The sequence below is a fragment of the Mus caroli genome, chromosome 8, assembly GCF_900094665.2.
Source record: "Mus caroli chromosome 8, CAROLI_EIJ_v1.1, whole genome shotgun sequence".
Taxonomy (NCBI): domain Eukaryota; kingdom Metazoa; phylum Chordata; class Mammalia; order Rodentia; family Muridae; genus Mus; species Mus caroli.
The window spans coordinates 67,172,290-67,191,289 of NC_034577.1; the positions used below are offsets into that span (position 1 = coordinate 67,172,290).

General features: G+C 36.8%; 1 protein-coding gene and 1 non-coding gene across 2 annotated transcripts in view; one reads left to right on the forward strand and one right to left on the reverse strand.

Annotated features, from left to right (window-relative positions):
• Nucleotides 1-307: 307 nt before the first annotated feature.
• Iqcm (IQ motif containing M) overlaps nucleotides 308-19,000 on the forward strand; it is a 442,098-nt gene continuing 423,405 nt past the window's right edge. Inside the window, exons 1-2 of the mRNA XM_021170291.1 lie at nucleotides 308-620; nucleotides 7,281-7,398. The gene's annotated coding sequence lies outside the window, so the exon portion shown is untranslated. The remainder of the gene's footprint in view (nucleotides 621-7,280; nucleotides 7,399-19,000) is intronic.
• Nucleotides 7,261-7,467, reverse strand: LOC115031859. The gene has a single exon (XR_003837497.1). It is a non-coding gene; the product is annotated as a small nucleolar RNA U3 (small nucleolar RNA).

The following is a 19,000-nucleotide window of genomic DNA, read 5'->3' on the forward strand; positions in this document are numbered from 1 at the left end:
GTCTATGGATATAAGAAATTCTCAAATAATAAAAATAGATTATTCTAAAAGTTCAAAACAATGCAAAAAAGCCCCTCCCTCCTTTCTCAGTAGAACTCCTTGGGCAGCCTTCATACTACATCCTACAATTAAGTGATCCTGGTGAAAATCCAAAACATAGAAGGTCCCTCAGAGCGGGAGCACCCTCTCTGTACAGTTTGGCCCTGGAATGCAACCAGAGTAGAATCTCCGGTTCTAGGTTCACTGTGCTGTGCAGAACAGAGAACGTACAGATTTGAAAACAGATGCTCCTCAACGTCACAGGGATATCCAAGGAAACCTTCTGGTGATTGCCCAGGAGATTTACCAGTCCTGGCAGCAAATCGTGCCAGGAGGTCCTGGCCCTCAGGGGTGCTGCAGCAAGGGTCCTGCTGCCCCAAAGAGAAGTAGGCTAGTAAATTCACAGTGTTGTGAGGAGTGAGAGGAGGGGGCACTAATGGGGCCTGGTAGGGCAACTGTGATTGGGAGAGTGCCCTGGGGGCGGTGCTAGGGAGACAACAAGGGTGGGGCTGGCGTGACTCCACAACTACTAAAGAGGCTTGAAGGTTCTCTAGCCACAGAAGGTGACCCTGAGCCTGAAGGTAAGGTGAACATGGTCCTGGGACTTTGGGATTCTCTTGGGTGAGGGTAGAGAGAAATTTGAAAAAAAAAAATGCGTATTTACATTACCCAGATAATAGTATTTTACACAGTAGAATGTACTATAAAAGTTTGGACTGCATTTCAACGTGATAGAAAATAGAATAATGTCTGGCTCTTTCAGGTTTTTCATTCTGTGCACTCTTGTATGTGCTAAGTAGGCAGTTGGCCTTACGTTGATCTAGGCGTTCATGCTACCACAGCGCACATTTTTGGGTGGGCTTAAAGCTGAAACAGTCGCTTCTGTGCTGCCACCCCTGGAAGTCTCACACTCAGCACCACAGCACCTTTGCTGATTCTCAACATGCGTTTCCAGTCTTTCTGTATGGCCTGGTTTTACCTAAGTCTGCAGTGAAGAAGCACTGAAAATAATGAAGACAACTCTGAAGTAAAACCCTGCCGTAAAGCAGTCAAATGGGGATGAGACTACTTCGTAGAATTTTTAAAAAATGGGGGGACCAATATTAGTGATGTCTAGTGATCAGAAACAGGTATTAAATAGCTTAATCCTAAAGTGATCCTATGCTAATTATGACAGTTTGAATGCTTTAGTTTCTCTTTAGGAAGTTGAATGTGGGTTCTCTCCCAAATGGGGAGTTTTTAATTTATCTCCTGAGTTATATGAGCTTCTCTCCTAGAGGGGATATTTCAATTTGTGGGGAAAGTGTCATATAAGAATATGTGTGTATTTGTGTGTGTGTGTATGAGTGTATGTATGTATTGGGTAGGGATGGGGATACTTCTAGAGCATTCAGACAAGGAAGAGGATGGGCAAGTAAGAACTTGGAGTCTCCCATATTGGGAAGAAATTCACCAATTTGTAGGACAGATGTCAGTGGGAAAAGAAGGCCTTAGAGAAGAGTAAAGCAGAAGGCAGATGGTGGAGCCCTTGCATGCTAAACCAAGTGACTTTAATTTTTATCCGAAGGACAACAGAAAGGGTATAAACTGAGCAGGGTCTATAGAAATCATCAACAAGAATCTATTTCCACAACTATATATGGTATCAAGTACTTTTGTTTCTTGACCACAAAACTGTTCTTCAAAGTGACATGTGGTGGTGGGGACAGTCTGACAATAAAGGAGTGACCTGTGAGAGAAGAACTAACGCACAAGGACATTGAGGCACTGCCACTTTCTAAATGTGTCTGTAGAATTATGCTGTGCCAAACATACAGATCAATGTCAAGTGATAATTTCATACAAGAGAATAAATACTTGGTTCAGAAACTAACAGTCGGGAACAGAATGTAGGAGTATGACCAGATCTTTCAGGCAAGAGAGAAAAGATAGTTTCTAAATTCAACTTAGCTGGTGACCAAATTAACTTCTATTAGCATTTGAAGAAATAACCTTAGCCCTAAGTAGAGCACGCACATTTGCAAAACAGTCTCAGTTTTGGAGAAAGCTGCTGCTGCTTCAGTTCTTGTTCTGTTGATGGAACAATCTGTCCCTGTTAGGATGCCCTACTCCCTCAACGAAATAGAAAGATTGCAAGCTGCGCAGCTGGGAAACCAACAAAGTCAAGTTGTCCCGACTTCTCTAGTTTAGCCTTGAATTGTCAACTTACCCATGAAGTGGGATATATTTCACACAGGAGGAGGTCTGTATTGCTATCCCCAAAATGTAGGATGCTTAGTATTTTTTCCAGATTTAATTAAACATATGATTGTTGTGTGCATAGAAGAGATTGTGGCCAGTGAATCAGAGGATGACCAAAATAGTGTTATGGTGTGCTTTGATGTAAAACCAGAATTTATGTGAAAGAATGAGATCTGACAATAATGCAGCAAGTTTTTTTTTTCAGAAGTTGCCATATGTATGTATTCTTTTCTCATACATACATCTCAACAGCAGGCTCTCCTCTCTCCCCTCCTTCAAACACCCCTACCTCCCCTTTCTCCCAGATCCACTGCTCCTTTGTTTCTTTTCAGAAAACAGCAGACCTTCCAGTGTTACCACTGAACTTAGCATAACAAGATGCAATTAGACTAGGCACATATCCTCACATTAAAGCTGGATGAGGCAACCTAGTAGAAAGTAAGTCCTAAGGGTTGATTTCTTTCTCTGGTTCTTTCATAGAGATGAACAATAATTTGAGAAAATTATTAACAGTAGATTCAACTTAGCACTTCCCATGGAGGTATCGGAACAAAATTGATTTCATATCATGAAGAAATAAGAATCCAGTATTTGTTCATATTACCTCTCAGACTTTGAAAAGCAGACCATTTTTATTGTAAGCTAGGGAAATTATCCTTTTCGGGATTGTTTTTGGACATGTACACAGTTATTCAAAAGATTTAAAAATAAATGTTAAGTATTTGGCATAATATTTTGAGATGCTTAGTTAAACTCAAAGGACTTCTGTGATTTTTCACGTTAAAATATCAAATTCTTTTCAAATGAGACTTTGGATAAATTCTTCTGTTCACATTGGCTTTGGCAGTGACTCCATTCATTCAGCCTGCTCTATTCTTTTTTTTTTCAGGTACTAATTTGATTCTCAGAAAATTAAGAAAGGCAGTGTGATAAAAAGCAATTTTCCTTTTATGCAAAACATAAAGCCTTACTAATTTCCTTGCCTTAATTTTGCTTTCCAAGTGTGAACTTTTTTGTCTCCCCAAATGTTCATATTTTATTGTCCTGTTTTGGAGAGGGAGGGATAGTTGTTAGCTCATGATTGGAACACTCAGCAATGTGGCATTTCTTTTTACATGGTTTCTTGAAAATAACAGGTAAAAGTTCTGCATATAACATAGAATAAAAAGATTGTAAGTATAAACATTGCAAGACAGAAATAATAATTTGCTTAAGAACTGCATTAAAGACAATTGCATTAAAATAAGAGTAGAAGCATTGACTATGGAAGAGGCATGTCTTTCAGTATTGACAAATGTCTAGAAAGAGAATGCTGGGCATAAAAAGGGCGATGTTGGTAGACAGTGAGCGTTTAGAATGAACTGTGATTTCTAGAGAAAGAAATACACATTGTAGATGAAGATCTGGTTCATTATTCATGTTTTTAAAAAACTCCTACTGAGTAGTTTCTATATCCTACATGCTATTTTAAACTAAAACTTATACTTAATAATTATGCTGCATTTTGTTAGGTACATTAACGTCAGAAGACACCTTGCAGGAGTTGGTTCTCCCCTTCTACCATGAGTGTTTCTGTGATAAAGCTCAGGTCACTGGGCTTGGCAGTTGGTGCCCGTACTTAATAAGCCACTTCCTAGCTCCAGTTGCTTGTTTACAAGAGAAAAATTTCCACTGTTTTTCCTATCTCCTACCATCACGAATATTAAATATGAATAATTCAGGCAGACTGCTGGTAGTTAGAGAGCTTGTCAGTAGCTTCTCAAACCAAAACACTCCAGTAATCCTCAGTGTCTGCTGCCCTGGTAGGCTGTGATTGTTGACTCTCAGGCTGTAGCACTAAGTAACTTTTTCACATGGTCAGGTGGAAATGTTTGCTTTTTTGCCATTTCCACTTGGCTTACTATCTCTTGGGTACTTAGGATGCTCCACAGTAAAAGACAGATTTTATTTTATTTTTTTCCAGTTCTTTATTTCTCTAACTTATGTTTTTGTTTGTGAGTACTAGACTAGCCTCATTTGTATTTTAGAATGATCCTTACCTCTTTGGCATCATCCTTACTCCTCTGGCTTATGAGGGTGTAGCCAAAAGAGTGCTTCTTAGTGGATATCGCCTAGATTGTGCTCTGTGGGGACACTGGGAGGGAAGAGCTGAGTGCAGAAGTTTTACTGATATGTGTTCACAGGAGATAGTTCTCTAATACAGCCAAATGAAAGGATACAGCTAGGAGAGTCTTCCCTGCAATAGGATTGAAACACGGGTCTTTCTACGGGCATAAGGAGGGTCCTACAGAATTGTCTCAAATTGCAGCATATGCTTCAGGCATTTGTTTTCTGTATCTGCCAGGAATCATCTGTTCACACCACCTAGGTAGGGCTTTGACCCAGGACAAGGCAGTTTTCTGTGGCAGTGTTTAGTTAGGGCTATTGCAGTAAACCATAAACTAGTGGTAGGCCCAGAGTCTGAGTTCATGCATTGGCCTTGAAAAGGGGATCTGGACACTGCAGTTTTTTATTTTCTGGAAAATAGTAAGCATTATAAGCATTAAAAGCCACATACTGGGGCTATCAAACACTGTCACAATTCTAAATAATCCCTTGGGGTTTTGGTTAGAAATCATTGGGTTAAAAGACTGCTTATATCTACTATGGCTTTAATGATTGTGGATGAATGGGTGCATTGTAGATGAGAATTCCACCTGATCAGTATTTGAAAAGATATGGCAAGCAAATCTGGCATGACTCAGATATTACTGGCTGAATATAAATACTTATACTGCAAAGTGCATGGAAGATATCTAGTATGTTGCCATCTATTGCCCTGTAGAGCAGTCGAACCAGTTTATATTCTCATTAGCAATCTAGCAGCCATGGAATTTTACACTAAAATCTACTAATTTGAATCTATGAATTTTCACTGGTATTGTTGAGGAGTCCCAAGAAGACAGGTAAAGAATTGGGGATTGTATAACCTAGGTTATGCTGCTGTCCATATTTTTATCTGGGTTTCTCCAGTGCTTCTAGAGATCTCCAAGAACACAAGAGAGAGCTGGACACTTTATAATTCACATTCAAGAAAAGCTAGAGTACTTAAAAGAGGGAAGTGATGACTGAGAAGAACATGGAAATATTTTAAGTTTTGACTGTGCAATTTAAACTCTCTTGGAGGTAACCCTTTTATTCAAATTTAATGAATTTAGATTAATTCAACTCTGTCCTTTCAATATCTACTAATAGTTCAAAAAGGAATATTGGGTCAGCTATTGATAGGATTGGAAGCTTCCCAGGAGAAAGAGTAGGCATGGAGACTAAAATAAGCAACTAGTTTTCAGTGTGTGTGCTTCAAGAACAGGATTGGAGACTTAAAAATTAATTGTATAATGTATCCAGATGTTGTGTATGTACTAAAAAATATGTTGTGACTCACAATATTTGCTGTTAGCTTTCAGATCTCTTACTTTTCTTTCTTTTTTTATAATCATAATTTTTTCAATAAATAATGTGTCACCACATTTTGGTATATAAAGATATCATGATATTTTACACATTTTTAGAAATAGCTAATTTAGTAGTGCTTTTAAGATATTAACTCTAAGCTACCCATGTTTCTTCAAACAGAAATTGTCCTATGCAGCCACTTATAATTTATATGATCCACATCACGTATTTTGTATTTTAATAATACATTTTAGAAACAACTAATTTATTTTAAGCATGAAAAAACAATACTGAAAAGATTGGTGTACCTTTATGTAACAGCAAAAATAAAATTAACATTATTTTATTTAAAAAAGGCTCCCTTATAATTGTTTATGAGCTTATTAAAAAGATGAGCATTTTATATTTTAATACAAATTCTTTTACTGTTTCATATAATTATTACAAAGATAAAAACAAGGCTCATTGACAAAATACTGTGAAAACAAAAGAAAATAACCATGTTAATTTTAATGGACTCTTCCCATTTTTCACTTTTTACAAGTGTGTGTGTCTAAGTGCAGGTGTCTGAGCAGGTCAGGGGACCTTAGATTGCCTGGAGCTGTAGGTGCAGGCAGTTGTGAGCGATATGCCCAGTGTGAGTCCTGAGAAAGGAACTCAGGTCCTCTGTAAGCAGTGCTCTTAATCATTGAGCAATCTCTCCAACCCTTCTCATAGATTTTGAATATTCCTGTTTGTTTTTTAAAGATAGTATTATGAAAAGTATGAAAATAAGTTGTATAATATAAAATTATTTTATACTGTTTCAGTACCATAGTAATAAATCAAGAACAATGTTTTAAATGCTGACACACTATTTTCTTAAGAGTATGAATAGTATTTTATGATATTTAAACAACATGATTTGAGCCACACATGAGTTGCTTAAAAGCTCTCATTATGTTAAATAATTTTCCAGTAAATAACTTGCTCACAACTCATTGAGTGTTGTCAAATTAGTTTCTTAGATACATCCTTGTGTTGCTGTTTAAAAGCAAACAATTTGAATTTGAGACAGATTTCCAGATTCTTTTTCAGAAAATTTGTACCAATTTGTACTCTAATAATGATCTGAGGGACTCAACTACATCCTTTTATGTATTAATAATACAAAGACTTGAAAAGCAGATAAAAATGTGTTGTTTTATTATCTTTTGATCATTAATGAGATTGGAATTTTTTTCATTAGTGAGTTTGTGCATTACTTTGTGAGTATGGGTCTTTTGATAGTTTAAGAAACTAGATTGTTTCTTTTTAATAAAAATTGCTTCAAATGTACAAGGTAGTGATTAAATATATTAGTCCTACATATTACAAATACTTTTTCTTGACTTTATTTTTGGTATACTTTCTAGAGTAAAAATCCTGATTTAAAATATTCAAATTTTAAATATTTTCTTATATGATTTCTGATTTTTAGGTCAACCTTAGACTAATCACAATATAAAAGTATCCTGATTAAAAATGCTATCTTTTTTCTTTTTCTTTTCTCAAGTAGAAAGTCTTTCATATTCTGTTTTCTTTAGCTCTCCCAAGGGGAAAGAAGAAAGATCAACAATGGCAGAAGGCTGTGGCAGCATAGGCGCAGAAAGAGCTTGCTTTGTGCTCAGGAGAGAACACTGCATCTCAGCCTCCTGGTTTTAGGTACTTTACATGTTCACAGAAGTTTCTCTAGTAATGAAGTTCAGAGATGGTCCCTGAAAGTATAGTCTTTGGTATCAGACATTTATCTGTAAAATTATATTTTTTGTGGAGTTGACTTCTTGTTCAGAATAATAGGAAGTCTGGTACCTGTGTTAGTTAGTTTTTGTCTACTTGACAAAGAATTACCTGGGAACCCAGTTGAGGAATTACATCTATCATATCAGTCTGTGGGGATAACTTTTTGATTACGGATTTATATGGGAGGGCCTTGTCTGCTGTGGGTGGTGCCATTCCCTGGCTAGGTGGTGAACTGGGTTTGTATAAGAAAACACTGAGCAAGCAATGGGATGTAAGCCAGTAAGCAACTTTCCTCCACTGGTCTCTTCTTCTTGTCTCTACATTTGCTTTCATCCAGGATGGACAATAGCCTGTAGACCAAATAAACACCTTTCTCTCCAAACTGGTTTTTGTCACAGTGCTAATGACAGCAAGAAGAGGAGAACGAGGACAGGATCTTTCCAAAGGAAGGGTGATTGTCCCAATTATACTAATTTTATAACTTATTCCCTCCATTTATTTGAAGTTATTATTTCATCTTTACTTAGATCTTCATTATTTTAAAATCTTTCTTGGTTTATTTATTATTTATTTATTCTTCTCTCATATATTACATCTCAACCACAATTTCCCTTTCTATCCTTCAGTCTCATCTCCCCAGTTTATCTCTCCTCAGATTCACCCCCCTATGCCTCTTCAGAAAAGAGCAGGCCTTTCAGAGACATCAACTAAACACAGCATAATATGACTAGGAACATACTATCACATCAAGGCTGGGCAAGGCAATCCAGTGGAAAAAAGGAGTCCCATAAGTAGGCAAAGGAATCAGGGAAAGCCCCTCCTCCCATTGTTAGGATTCCCACAAGAACACCAAGTTATTCAGCCATTGTTAACATATATGCAGAGGACTGAAGTCAGAGTCCTACAGGCTCCCTAATCTCTTAGAGACCACATGACTCCTGGTCAGTTGATTCTGTGTTCTCATCCTGTGTCCCTGACCCCTCTGGTTCCTCTAGTCCTTCCTCCTTCTCCTCCTCAGCAGGACTCCTGGAGCTCCACTTAATGTTTGCCTGTGTTACTTTGCATCTGCTACTATCATTTGCTGGGTTAAGTCTCTCTCTCTGGTTTCTTTGGTGAAGATTCTGCTATGCTTCAGTCCCAGAACATTCTGTAGGCAGGACAAACTGTAGGTTAAAGTTCTGTGGCTGAGTTGGTGTGCCAATCCCTCCATTTAGGGCTTTGCCTGGTTATAGAAGATGGCCAGCTCAGGTCAAGTTACTCTTGTGGGTTCCACGGAGTGTTCATTGAGCTAGGTTTCTAACTTGCCCCTCGAGTGTCCCCTAATTCAGTTTTTCTCCCAGTATTTTCTCCCTACCCCCAGTCTAATAGCTCCTGTTCCTAATCCTACCAACCCCCAGTACACCATTGAAATTCATTCTATTTTTCTTTCCCAGGAAGATCCTTGCATCCTAGTTAAACCCCTCCTTCTTACTTAGCCTCTCTAGGTCCTAATGTTCACTTGTAAGTGAGTACATACCATGTTTGCCATTCAGGGTCTCACTTACCTCACCAATGATGATTTTTTTCTAGTTCTATCAATGTTCCTGAAACTTTCATGATGCATTTTTAAACAGCTGAATTATACTCCATTGTGTAAATGTACCACATTTTCTTTATCCATTCGTCAGTTGAAGGACATCTAGATTGTTTCCATTTTCTGGCTACTATGAATAATGCTTCTTTGAACAAAGCTGAGCAAGTGTCCTGATGTTCAGATGGAGTGTCCTTTGGGTTTATGCCCAGGAGTGGTATAGCTAGCTGGGTCTTGAGGTAGATCAGTTCCCAATTACCTGAGAAACCACCATATTGAGTTCCAAAGTGACTGTGCAAGTTTGCACTCGCACCAGCAATGGAGAAGTGTTCTCCTTGCTTTACATCCTCGCCAGCATGAATTGCCACTTGTGTTTTTGATCTTAGTTATTTTGACAGAATTTGAGTCATTTGGATTTGCAGTTCCCTGGTGGCTAAGTAAGAATGAACGTTTTTTCTTTAAGTGTTTCTCAGCCATTTGAGATTTCTTTATTGAGAATTCTGTTTAGATTTTATGTCTATCTATCTATCTATCTATCTATCTATCTATCTATCTATCTATCTATCTATCTATCTATCTATCTATCTATCTATCATTTATCTTTCTTTCATCTGTCTTTATATCATTTTAAATGGTATTAGTTTTTTCATGTCTAGTTTCCTGAGTTCTTTACATATTTTGGATATTAGCGCTCTGTCAGATATGAGGTTGTTGGAAATCTTTTCCCATTCTGTAGGTTGCTGTTTTGTCCTATTGACAGTATCCTTTGCCTTACAGAAACTTTTAAGTTTCATGAGGTCCCCATTTATTTACTTTTGATCTTAAATGTCTGCACAATTTGTGTTCTGATCAGGAAACTCTCCTGTGACAATGTGTTCAACATTATTCTCAACTTTCTCTTTTATCAATTTCAGTGTATCAGGTTGTATGTTGAGGTCTTTGATATACTTAGACTTGAGTTTTATGTAGGGTGATAGATAGATATGGGTCTATCTGTGTTCTTCTACAGACAGGCATTCAGTTAAACCAACACCATTTGCTGAAGACGCTTCCTTTGTTCCATTGTATATTCCTGTTTTCTTTAACAAATTTCAGATGTCCATAGGTGTCTGGATTTACGTCTGAGTCTTCCATTCGATGCCACTGAAAACCTGTATGGATTTTATTACTACAGTTCTGTAGTACTGCTTGAGATCAGGGATAGTGGTATCTCTAGAAGTTCTTTTATTGTATAAGATTTCTGTAGGAATCCTTTTTCCCCCATATTAAGTTGAATAGTTTTTATCTCCTGGTCTGTAAAGAATTCATCCTATCGATCCCAAAGCATGGGAGGTTGTTCCATCTTCTGATATTGTCTCTAATTTCCTTCTCCAGAAATTTGAAATTTTTATCATACAGGTCTTTTACTTGCTTGGTTAGAGTTACTCCAAGACATTTTATATTATTTGTGGCTATTGTAAAGGGCGTGTTTCCCTGATTTCTTTCTCAACCTGCTTATCATTCATATATAGGATGGGTACTGATTTTTTTTTTAAGTTAGTCTTGTAACCAGCCACTTTACTAAAGGTATTTATTAACTGTAGGAGTTCCCTGGTAGAGTTTATATGGTTGCTTATGTATACTATTATATCACTTGCAAATAGTGATACTTTAACATCTTCTTTTCCAATTTGTATAAATTTTATCTCCTTTAGTTTTCTTATTGCTCTAGTCAAAACTTCAAGTACAATATTGAATACCTATGGAGAGAAAGAACAGCCTTATCTTGTTCCTGATTTTAGTGCAATTGATTTGAGTGTTTCTCCCCTTAAATTGATGTTGTGTATAGACTGGCTAAAAATTGCCTTTTTTTATGTTTAAGTAAATCTCTTATATTCCTGGTCTTTCCAAGACTTTTACTCTGAAGGGGTGTTGGATATTGTGAAAGTCTTTTTCAGATTTAGTGGGATGATCATGTGGTTTTTCTTTTAGTTTGTTTATATGGTGTATTATATTGAAAGATTTTCATATGTTGAACCATCCCTGCATCTCTGGGATGAAGCCTGCTTAATCATGGTCGATGATTCTTTGTCTTTTTATGTGTTCCTGGATTCTATTTGCAAGTATTTTACTGAGTATTTTTATATCAGTGTTATGAGGGAAATTGGTCTGTAAGTCTCTTTCCTGTTGACTCTTCATGTAGTTTGGTTATAAGAGTGACTATGGCCTCATATAACGAATTTGGCAATGTTCCTTCTTTTTCTATTTTTGAAGAACAGTTTGAGGAATATTGATATCTTAGGGTTTTACTGCTGTGAACAGACATCATGACCAAGGCAACTCTTATTAGGACAACATTTACTTGGGGGCTGGGTTACAGGTTCAGAGGGTTAGTCCATTATCATCAAGGAAGGAACATTGCAGCATCCAGGCAGGCATGGTGGAAGAGGAGCTGAGAGTGTTCCATCCTTGTCTGAAGGCCACTAGCAGAATACTTGCTTCCAGGCAGCTAGGATGAGGGTCTTAAAGCCCACACTCACAGTGACACACCTACTCCAACAAGACCATACTTCCAAATAGTGCCACTCCCTGGGCCAAGCATATTCAAACCATGACAATTGGTATTAGATCTTCTTTGAAGGTCTCATAAAATTCTTCACTAAAACTGTCTGGCTTTGGTCTTTTGTGGTTCGAAGAGTTTTAATGACTACTTCTATTTCCTTAGGGATTATAGATCTATTTAAATTGTTTATATGATCTTGATTTAAATTTGGTAAATGTTTATTAAGAAGATTATCCATTTAGTTTAGATTTTCCATTTTGTGGAGTTCAGGTTTTTGAAGAAAAATGTAATGATTCTTTGTATTTCCTTGTTATCTGTTGTTATCTCTCCCTTTTCATACCTGATTTTGTTAATTTGTATATTCTTTCTCTGTCTTATAGTTAGTTTAGATAAGAGTTTGTCAATATTATTCATTTTTGCACATAACTAATGCCTTGTTTCATTATTTGTATTGTTGTTTTTATTTCTATTTTATTGATTTTAGCCCTGACTCTTGCCATCACCTCTTAGGTATGTTTGCTTCTTTTTATTCTAGAGATTTTGGGTATGCTGTTAAGTTGCTACTATCAGATTTCTCCAATTTCTTTATTAGGTATTTAGTGCTATGAATTTTCCTCTTAGCATTACTTTCATTGTTTCCCATCAGTTTAGATATATTGTGCATTAACATTCATTGAATTCTAGTAAGTCTTTAATTTCTTTCTTTATTTCTTCTTTGATCCTGAAGTCGATCAGTAGGGAGTTGTTCAGTTTCTATAAGTTTTTAGGCTTTCTTTTATTTCTGTCATTGTTGTTGATATCCAAGTTTAATCGTGGTGGTCTGATAGGATACAAGGTGTTATTTTAATTTTCTTGTAGTTGTTGATATTTGTTTTGCATATGGTCAATTTTTGAGAATGTTCTGTGAGTTGTTGTGAAGAAACAAATATTCTTTTGTGTTTGAGTGAAATCTTCTGTAGATATCTGTTAGGTACATTTGATTCATATTATCTGTTGGTTCCATTATTTCTCAGTTTAATTTTTGTCTGAATGACCTGTGCATTGGTGAGAATGAGGTACTGAAGTCTTCCACTATTAATATGTAGGGTTCAGTGTATGATTTAAGCTTGAGTAATGTTTCATTTATAAATGTGTTTGCCTTTGATTTTGGGGCATAGATGATAAGAACCGAATTGCCATTTTGGTGAATCTCTCCTTTGTTGAGTATGAAATGTCCTTCTTCATCTCTTTTGATTAATTTTAATTTGGTCAAATTTTTTTTGGGGGGGTGATAATATAATAGCTACAGCAGATTCCTTTCCTTTCCTTTCCTTTCCTTTCCTTTCCTTTCCTTTCCTTTCCTTTCCTTTCCTTTCCTTTCCTTTCCTTTCCTTTCCTTTCCTTTNTCCTTTCCTTTCCTTTCCTTTCCTTTCCTTTCCTTTCCTTTCCTTTCCTTTCCTTTCCTTTCCTTTCCTTTCCTTTCCTTTCCTTTCCTTTTTTATGGTTTTTCCAGACAGGGTTTCTCTGAATAGCTCTGGCTGTCCTGGTACTCACTTTGTAGACCAGGCTGGCCTTGAACTCAGGAATCCACCTGCCTCTGCCTCCCGAGTGCTGGGATTAAAGGCGTGTGCCACCATGCCCGGCTTACAGCAGATTTCTTGTGTCCATTTACTTGGAAATACTTTTTACAAGCCTTTACTCTGAAGTTTATCATTGATGTTGAGGTGTGTTTCTTGTTTGCAGCAGAGGGATAGATCTTGTTTTCATTTTGTTAATCCATTTTGTTAGTCTGAGTCTTTTTATTGGGGAAGTTAGTCCATTGATACTGAGAGATATTAATGACCAATGATCCTTAATTCCTGTTATTGTGTGTTGTTTGTTGTTGTTGTTGTTGGTTCTCTCTCCCTCTCCCTCCCTCCACTGTGAGTGAGTGTGTGTGTGTGTGTGTGTGGTGTGCTTTCCTTCTTTGTTTTTTGCTGGTATGAGATTATTTATTGCATTTGTTTCACTTGCCTGTGTAGTTAACCTCCTTTGGTCAGAGTTTTCCTTCTAGTACTTTCTGTAGGGCTGAATTTGTGGTTAGACATTGTTTACTTTTGACTTTGTTTTTTTTATCTATGGTGATTGAAAGCATCTCTGGGTATAGCATTTTGGGCTGGTATTCATGATCTCTTAGACTCTCCAGGACATTTGACCAGTTCCTTCTGTCTTTTAGGGTCTCAAATGAGGTATCTCGTATAATTCTAATATAATAATAATAATAATAATAATAATATAACAATAGCAACACTTGATCTTTTTCCTTTGCAGCTTTTAGAAGTTTTTCTTTGTTCTGTATATTTAGTGTTTTGATTATTATATGATGTGAGGACTTTCTTTTCTGTTCTAATCTATTTGGGGTACTGTAAGCTTTTTGTATCTTTATAGGCATGTCCTTCTTTGGGTTAGTAAATTTTTCTTCTATACTTTTGTTACATATATTTTCTGGATTTTTGAGTTGGGATTCTTTTCCTTCAATTCCTATTATTCTTAGGTTAAGTCTCTTCATAAAGGTCCTAGATTTCCTGAAGGTTGTATGATAGATTTTTTTTTAGATTTAATATTTTCTTTGACTGATGAATCAATTTATTCTATTATATCTTCAAAACCTGAGATTCTCTCTCTTATTTTTTGTATTCTGTTGATGATGTTTGCATTTGTAGTTCCTATTTGCTTACTTACATTTCCCATTCCCAGAATTCCCTCAGTTTATGTTTCTCTATTGCTTCTCTATCCATTTTCAGGTCTTGGATAGTTTTCTTTCCCTGCTTGTTTGTTTTCCCTTAGCTTTCTTGGCATTCTTTAAGGGATTTATTGATTTTCTCCAATTTTTTAACTTTTCTTTGATTTTTGATGGATTATGTGGACACTGTGCCCCTTCTTAGAATTGGGAACAAAACACCCATGGAAAGAGTTACAGAGATAAAGTTTGGAGTTGTGATGAAAGGATGGACCATCTAAAGACTGCCATATCCAGGGATCCATCCCATAATCAGCTTCCAAACGCTGACACCATTGCATTCACTAGCAAGATTTTGCTGAAAGGACCCAGATATAGCTGTCTCTTGTGAGACAATGCCNGGGCCTAGCAAACACANAAGTGGATGCTCACAGTCAGCTATTNGATGGATCACAGGGCCCCCAATGGAGGAGCTAGAGAAAGTACCCAAGGAGCTAAAGGGATCTGCAACCCTATAGGTGGAACAACATTATGAACTAACATGTACCCCAGAGCTCTTGACTCTAGCTGCATATGTATCAAAAGATGGCCTAGTCGGCCATCACTGGAAAGAGAGGCCCATTGTACTTGCAAACTTTATATGCCCCAGTACAGGGGAACGCCAGGGCCAAAAAGTGGGAGTGGGTGGGTAGGGGAGTGGGGGGGGTAGTGTATTGGGGACTTTTTGAATAGTATTGGAAATGTAAATGAGGAAAATACCTAAAAAAATTCTTCTTTAAGTAATTTAGTCATCTTCATAAAGTTGGTTTTAAGGTTGTTTTCTTCTGCTTCAGCTGCACTAGAATAATCAGGTCTTACTGTCATAGGATAGCCTGGTGGTGCCATTTTGCCCTGATTACTGTGTTCTTGCACTGGTGTTTGCACTAGGCCATCTGCAGTTGGGATGATTATAGGTCTAGGTGTTGACTTCTCAGATTGTCTTTGTTGGATGGATGCTTTGTTCCTTAGGATCTGGTTCTTCTTTGGTCTTCTGGTCTTTGTGGCCTGGATTTCTGGTGACTGGTGTGACCTCTGACTTAGTAGGGAGTCTCTTGGCCTATGGTGCAGCTAGGAGTCTCAGTTCTCTGACTAGTATGGCCTGCACCTGAGAGTCTGCTGGAATTAGAGGCAGGAACCTATCTGCAGAGAGAGCTGTGGGTGGGTGGAAGGGACCTGGCCTTGGGTCGGTAGTATTGGGGAGTGGGTGGAATGGGTCTCTGGGAACTGAATCTAGGGTGTTAGTTCAGCTGGCAAGCAGGTCAGCCACCTGTTCTGATTTATGTGGCCAGCACTTGAGCAATAGCAGTCTTCAGGTATTAGGGTATTTCTTGATTTTTAAAAATTATCCATGTATACATATACATAAAATTAATGAAAAGAAAAATTAATAATTTAGTCCATATGGGAACAATGCCCGTGTTTTATTGCTAATCTAGCATCCAGGACTCATTGTGGCAGAGCTTGCTTTATGTCATTCACTGTCCATTGTTGATACTGTTTTAATTCTAAGCTACTACTTGGTTCCATGCTTTCTATTTTCTGCTCATATTCTGAAAAAAATCTAGAAAGTACAGAATGAGATTATTAATAGATAATAAATATGAATGTGTGTCTGATAGTACTTTCTGCTGCCATTAGATGCTTAAGTTCTTGAATAGACAAATAGCTTACCCAGCAGTCAACAAAGCTCTACAATTGTTACTTTGGACTGTGTTTGGCTCCCCTGTCAAGGGGTATGGGGTAGTGGCCTAATCTATTGCTGCCTGTTTGTCTTTTGGTATGGAGATCCTTATAACCTGTTTTATTAGAAGTTTAGTAATTAATGACATGAACCCTTTTGCGTATGTCTCAAATTCCTTGCATATTTTAATATATAATAACAGAGGAAAGATTTAAAAAATCTCTATTTTATACCTGAAAAATAAACTCAAACTGAAACAAACAGGAACATACCCAGAGATTTTGAATTGTTATCCAACCTACCTAAAGTTCTACACTCAGAAAGGCTCTTTCTTTTTTATTGCAGTTGATTTGTTTCTTATAAGAAGGGTGTAAACTATGTAGCTTTGGCTAAATTTGAGCTTCTGATTCTCCTGCCTGTTTCTTCAATGCTGGATTTACTGATGGGTGTGACTTTTGTTCATTCTCCAGAAAAGATCTTACATCAGTATTTTAATTCAGGTGTTTTATTTTATTATAACTTTTAAGCTACTTAGTCATCTAGGTAATTGATCTTTTGTTCTAGGGAACAATATCCTACTTAAATATTGAAAAATATTTTTTCTTCATTTTCACTCCAATCTCAATAGCCAAGAGGAAAGTTTGTAAATAGCCATGATGAAAGTTTGTAAATAGCCTCTGATATCATTAAAGCAATTTGTTCCCTCCATTTTGTGTGTTTTAAGAGTTTTATAGTAGTCCCAGTTCAGCTTTGAAAGCCCTGTGAAGTTATCAGCATCTTGCATCACTTTCTCTTTCTTGGAATGCACAATGGCAACCAGACTTTTCTCCATGGCTGAAGAGCAACACAAAGCTAAGAAAGCCCTCTAATTTAATCTCAGCATGATAACTTTCCTTCTTGCTTTATTACCTCTTTGATAGAGAATCCAACTACAAAAAAAGGGAATATTTAAGATATAAAGTCATTGCTAAAGGTGAATATTTGCAGACTTTCTTTGGATCTACCCAGATTTCTAGCCACACTTTCATTTCTAGAAAATCTCTAAGATTTTTAAGTCCTACATTCTTTGCTTTTCTATCTACTAGTCTATTTTTCAGATATTAGATGTTTACAGCTTTTGTACTAAGTTCTAGTGTCCAGAAAAATACTATCTATCTATCTGTCTGTCTATGTATGTGTCTATCTATCTAATGTTCATTCAGAAGTTCAAGCTCTTAAAATCATTTTCTGAGAGTGATATAATGTTGTAAAGTTATACAACAGGAGTGTTGGTGAATTATGATCAAAGTCATGGCAAACACATTGCTTTTTCTAGTGGTTGCATGATTATCAGGTCTTTGATGCTAAATCTGCACCCACTGAAAATGCATTTAACTTATCTTGATGGTTTTGATTTATTGGCCTTGCAACCGCCAAGGTTTCCCATTTATTAGTGCTTGTTTTATATCTCAGTGACCAGGGAGCTTGTACATTTGAGGCATAGCCTAAAGCTGGTTTAGCTGTGTCATATTTCATAGCAAGCAACTGATTGGGGAAACACTTTTTTGATATTTCTATTGTGATATTATATTGTTTTTAATAAAGAGAGAGCATGTAATTTTAATTTAGAGTCCCTCTTTTCCCAAACAGTGTTGTGATTTCAAAGAACTGGGAAATTCAATAGAAATAGGAAAATCACTAGTGAGTAATCAGCTTCATTTAGGGGAACATAAGTTAGAGAGTTTAAATAAGAATCATTGAACAAACAATGATAGAAAAGATATATTCTAATTAACTGCTTTCTGAGCTTTTCTTCAAGATGGATAAATGATGCTAAAATTTTTTATTAAAAATTATTCTTAGTTTTAAGTATACAGAGGAATCCATCAGCATTTCTCTGGAATAACATAAAGAAAATCCTTGAAAGTCTCTAACTAGAATGAGAACTTAAGGAGTGTGGGCTTCAAGTGCTAAGATTTAGAATAATCTCCAGGGTTAAATTGACTACTAAAGGAGATACATGCTAATTCAAGCTTTTCTTCTGTGCTATTGTAACTTGAAGCTTCATCTATTTGGTGCTCTGAGCTTGGGTCCTAGTAGCACTGACTTTTCACAGTTTGTCAACTTAGACTGGATAGTTCTTTATTTTCTGGGGTCTATTCTGTGTGTTGTAGTATGGTTAGTGTTATCTCTGGCCTGTGTCTACTATGTGCAGATAGGACTACTCCAATTGTGAAATGTCTTCAGAACCTGAGGAGTTGGCTTAGTATAGTAATATAGAGGATCATTGTTAGCAGTATATATCTTTTACTTTTGATGATTGCTATCCTTTGCGTCAAATGCTAATTCTGGACCCAAAAGATAGATCAAATAAATTATTCCATGAAAATATTCTTAAATTTTCCTAAATGAGCTGGACTAGAGGTGATTTTTTTTAAAGTGGGGAGATGATCATCCAAATATAACCCTTGTGAGAACATGGTTGATATTTTTCATTTTTTATGAAAAAATTGTTATGAACTTTAAAACACATACCAAGATGTGATAAGTCTATTCCTTTGAAATGATAAAATGTAAAATACTATGTCCACCTTAAAGTAACTGCTACTTTGATTGAGATAATTAGCCTTTCCATAATTCAACTACAGGGATCCCCAGCTTCTGTCCTTTGGTTGAACATAAGTATCTGCGTCTGACTCATTCACCTCTTGTTGGGCCTCTTGGAGGGCAGCCACTTTAGGTTCCTGTCTGTAACCACACCAAAGCATCAGTAATAGTGTCAGGCCTTGGAGCCTTCCCTTGAGCTGAATCCCAATTTGGGCTGGTCACTGAACCTCATTTCCCTCAGCCTTATTTGTGATAGTCAGAAGCTGGAAACAACCCAGGTGTCCCACAACCGAAGAATGGACATAGAAAATGTGGTTCATTTACACAATGAAATACTATTCAGCTATTAAACATGAGGACATCATGAGTTTTGCGGACAAATGGATGGTAATATCAACCTGAGTGAGG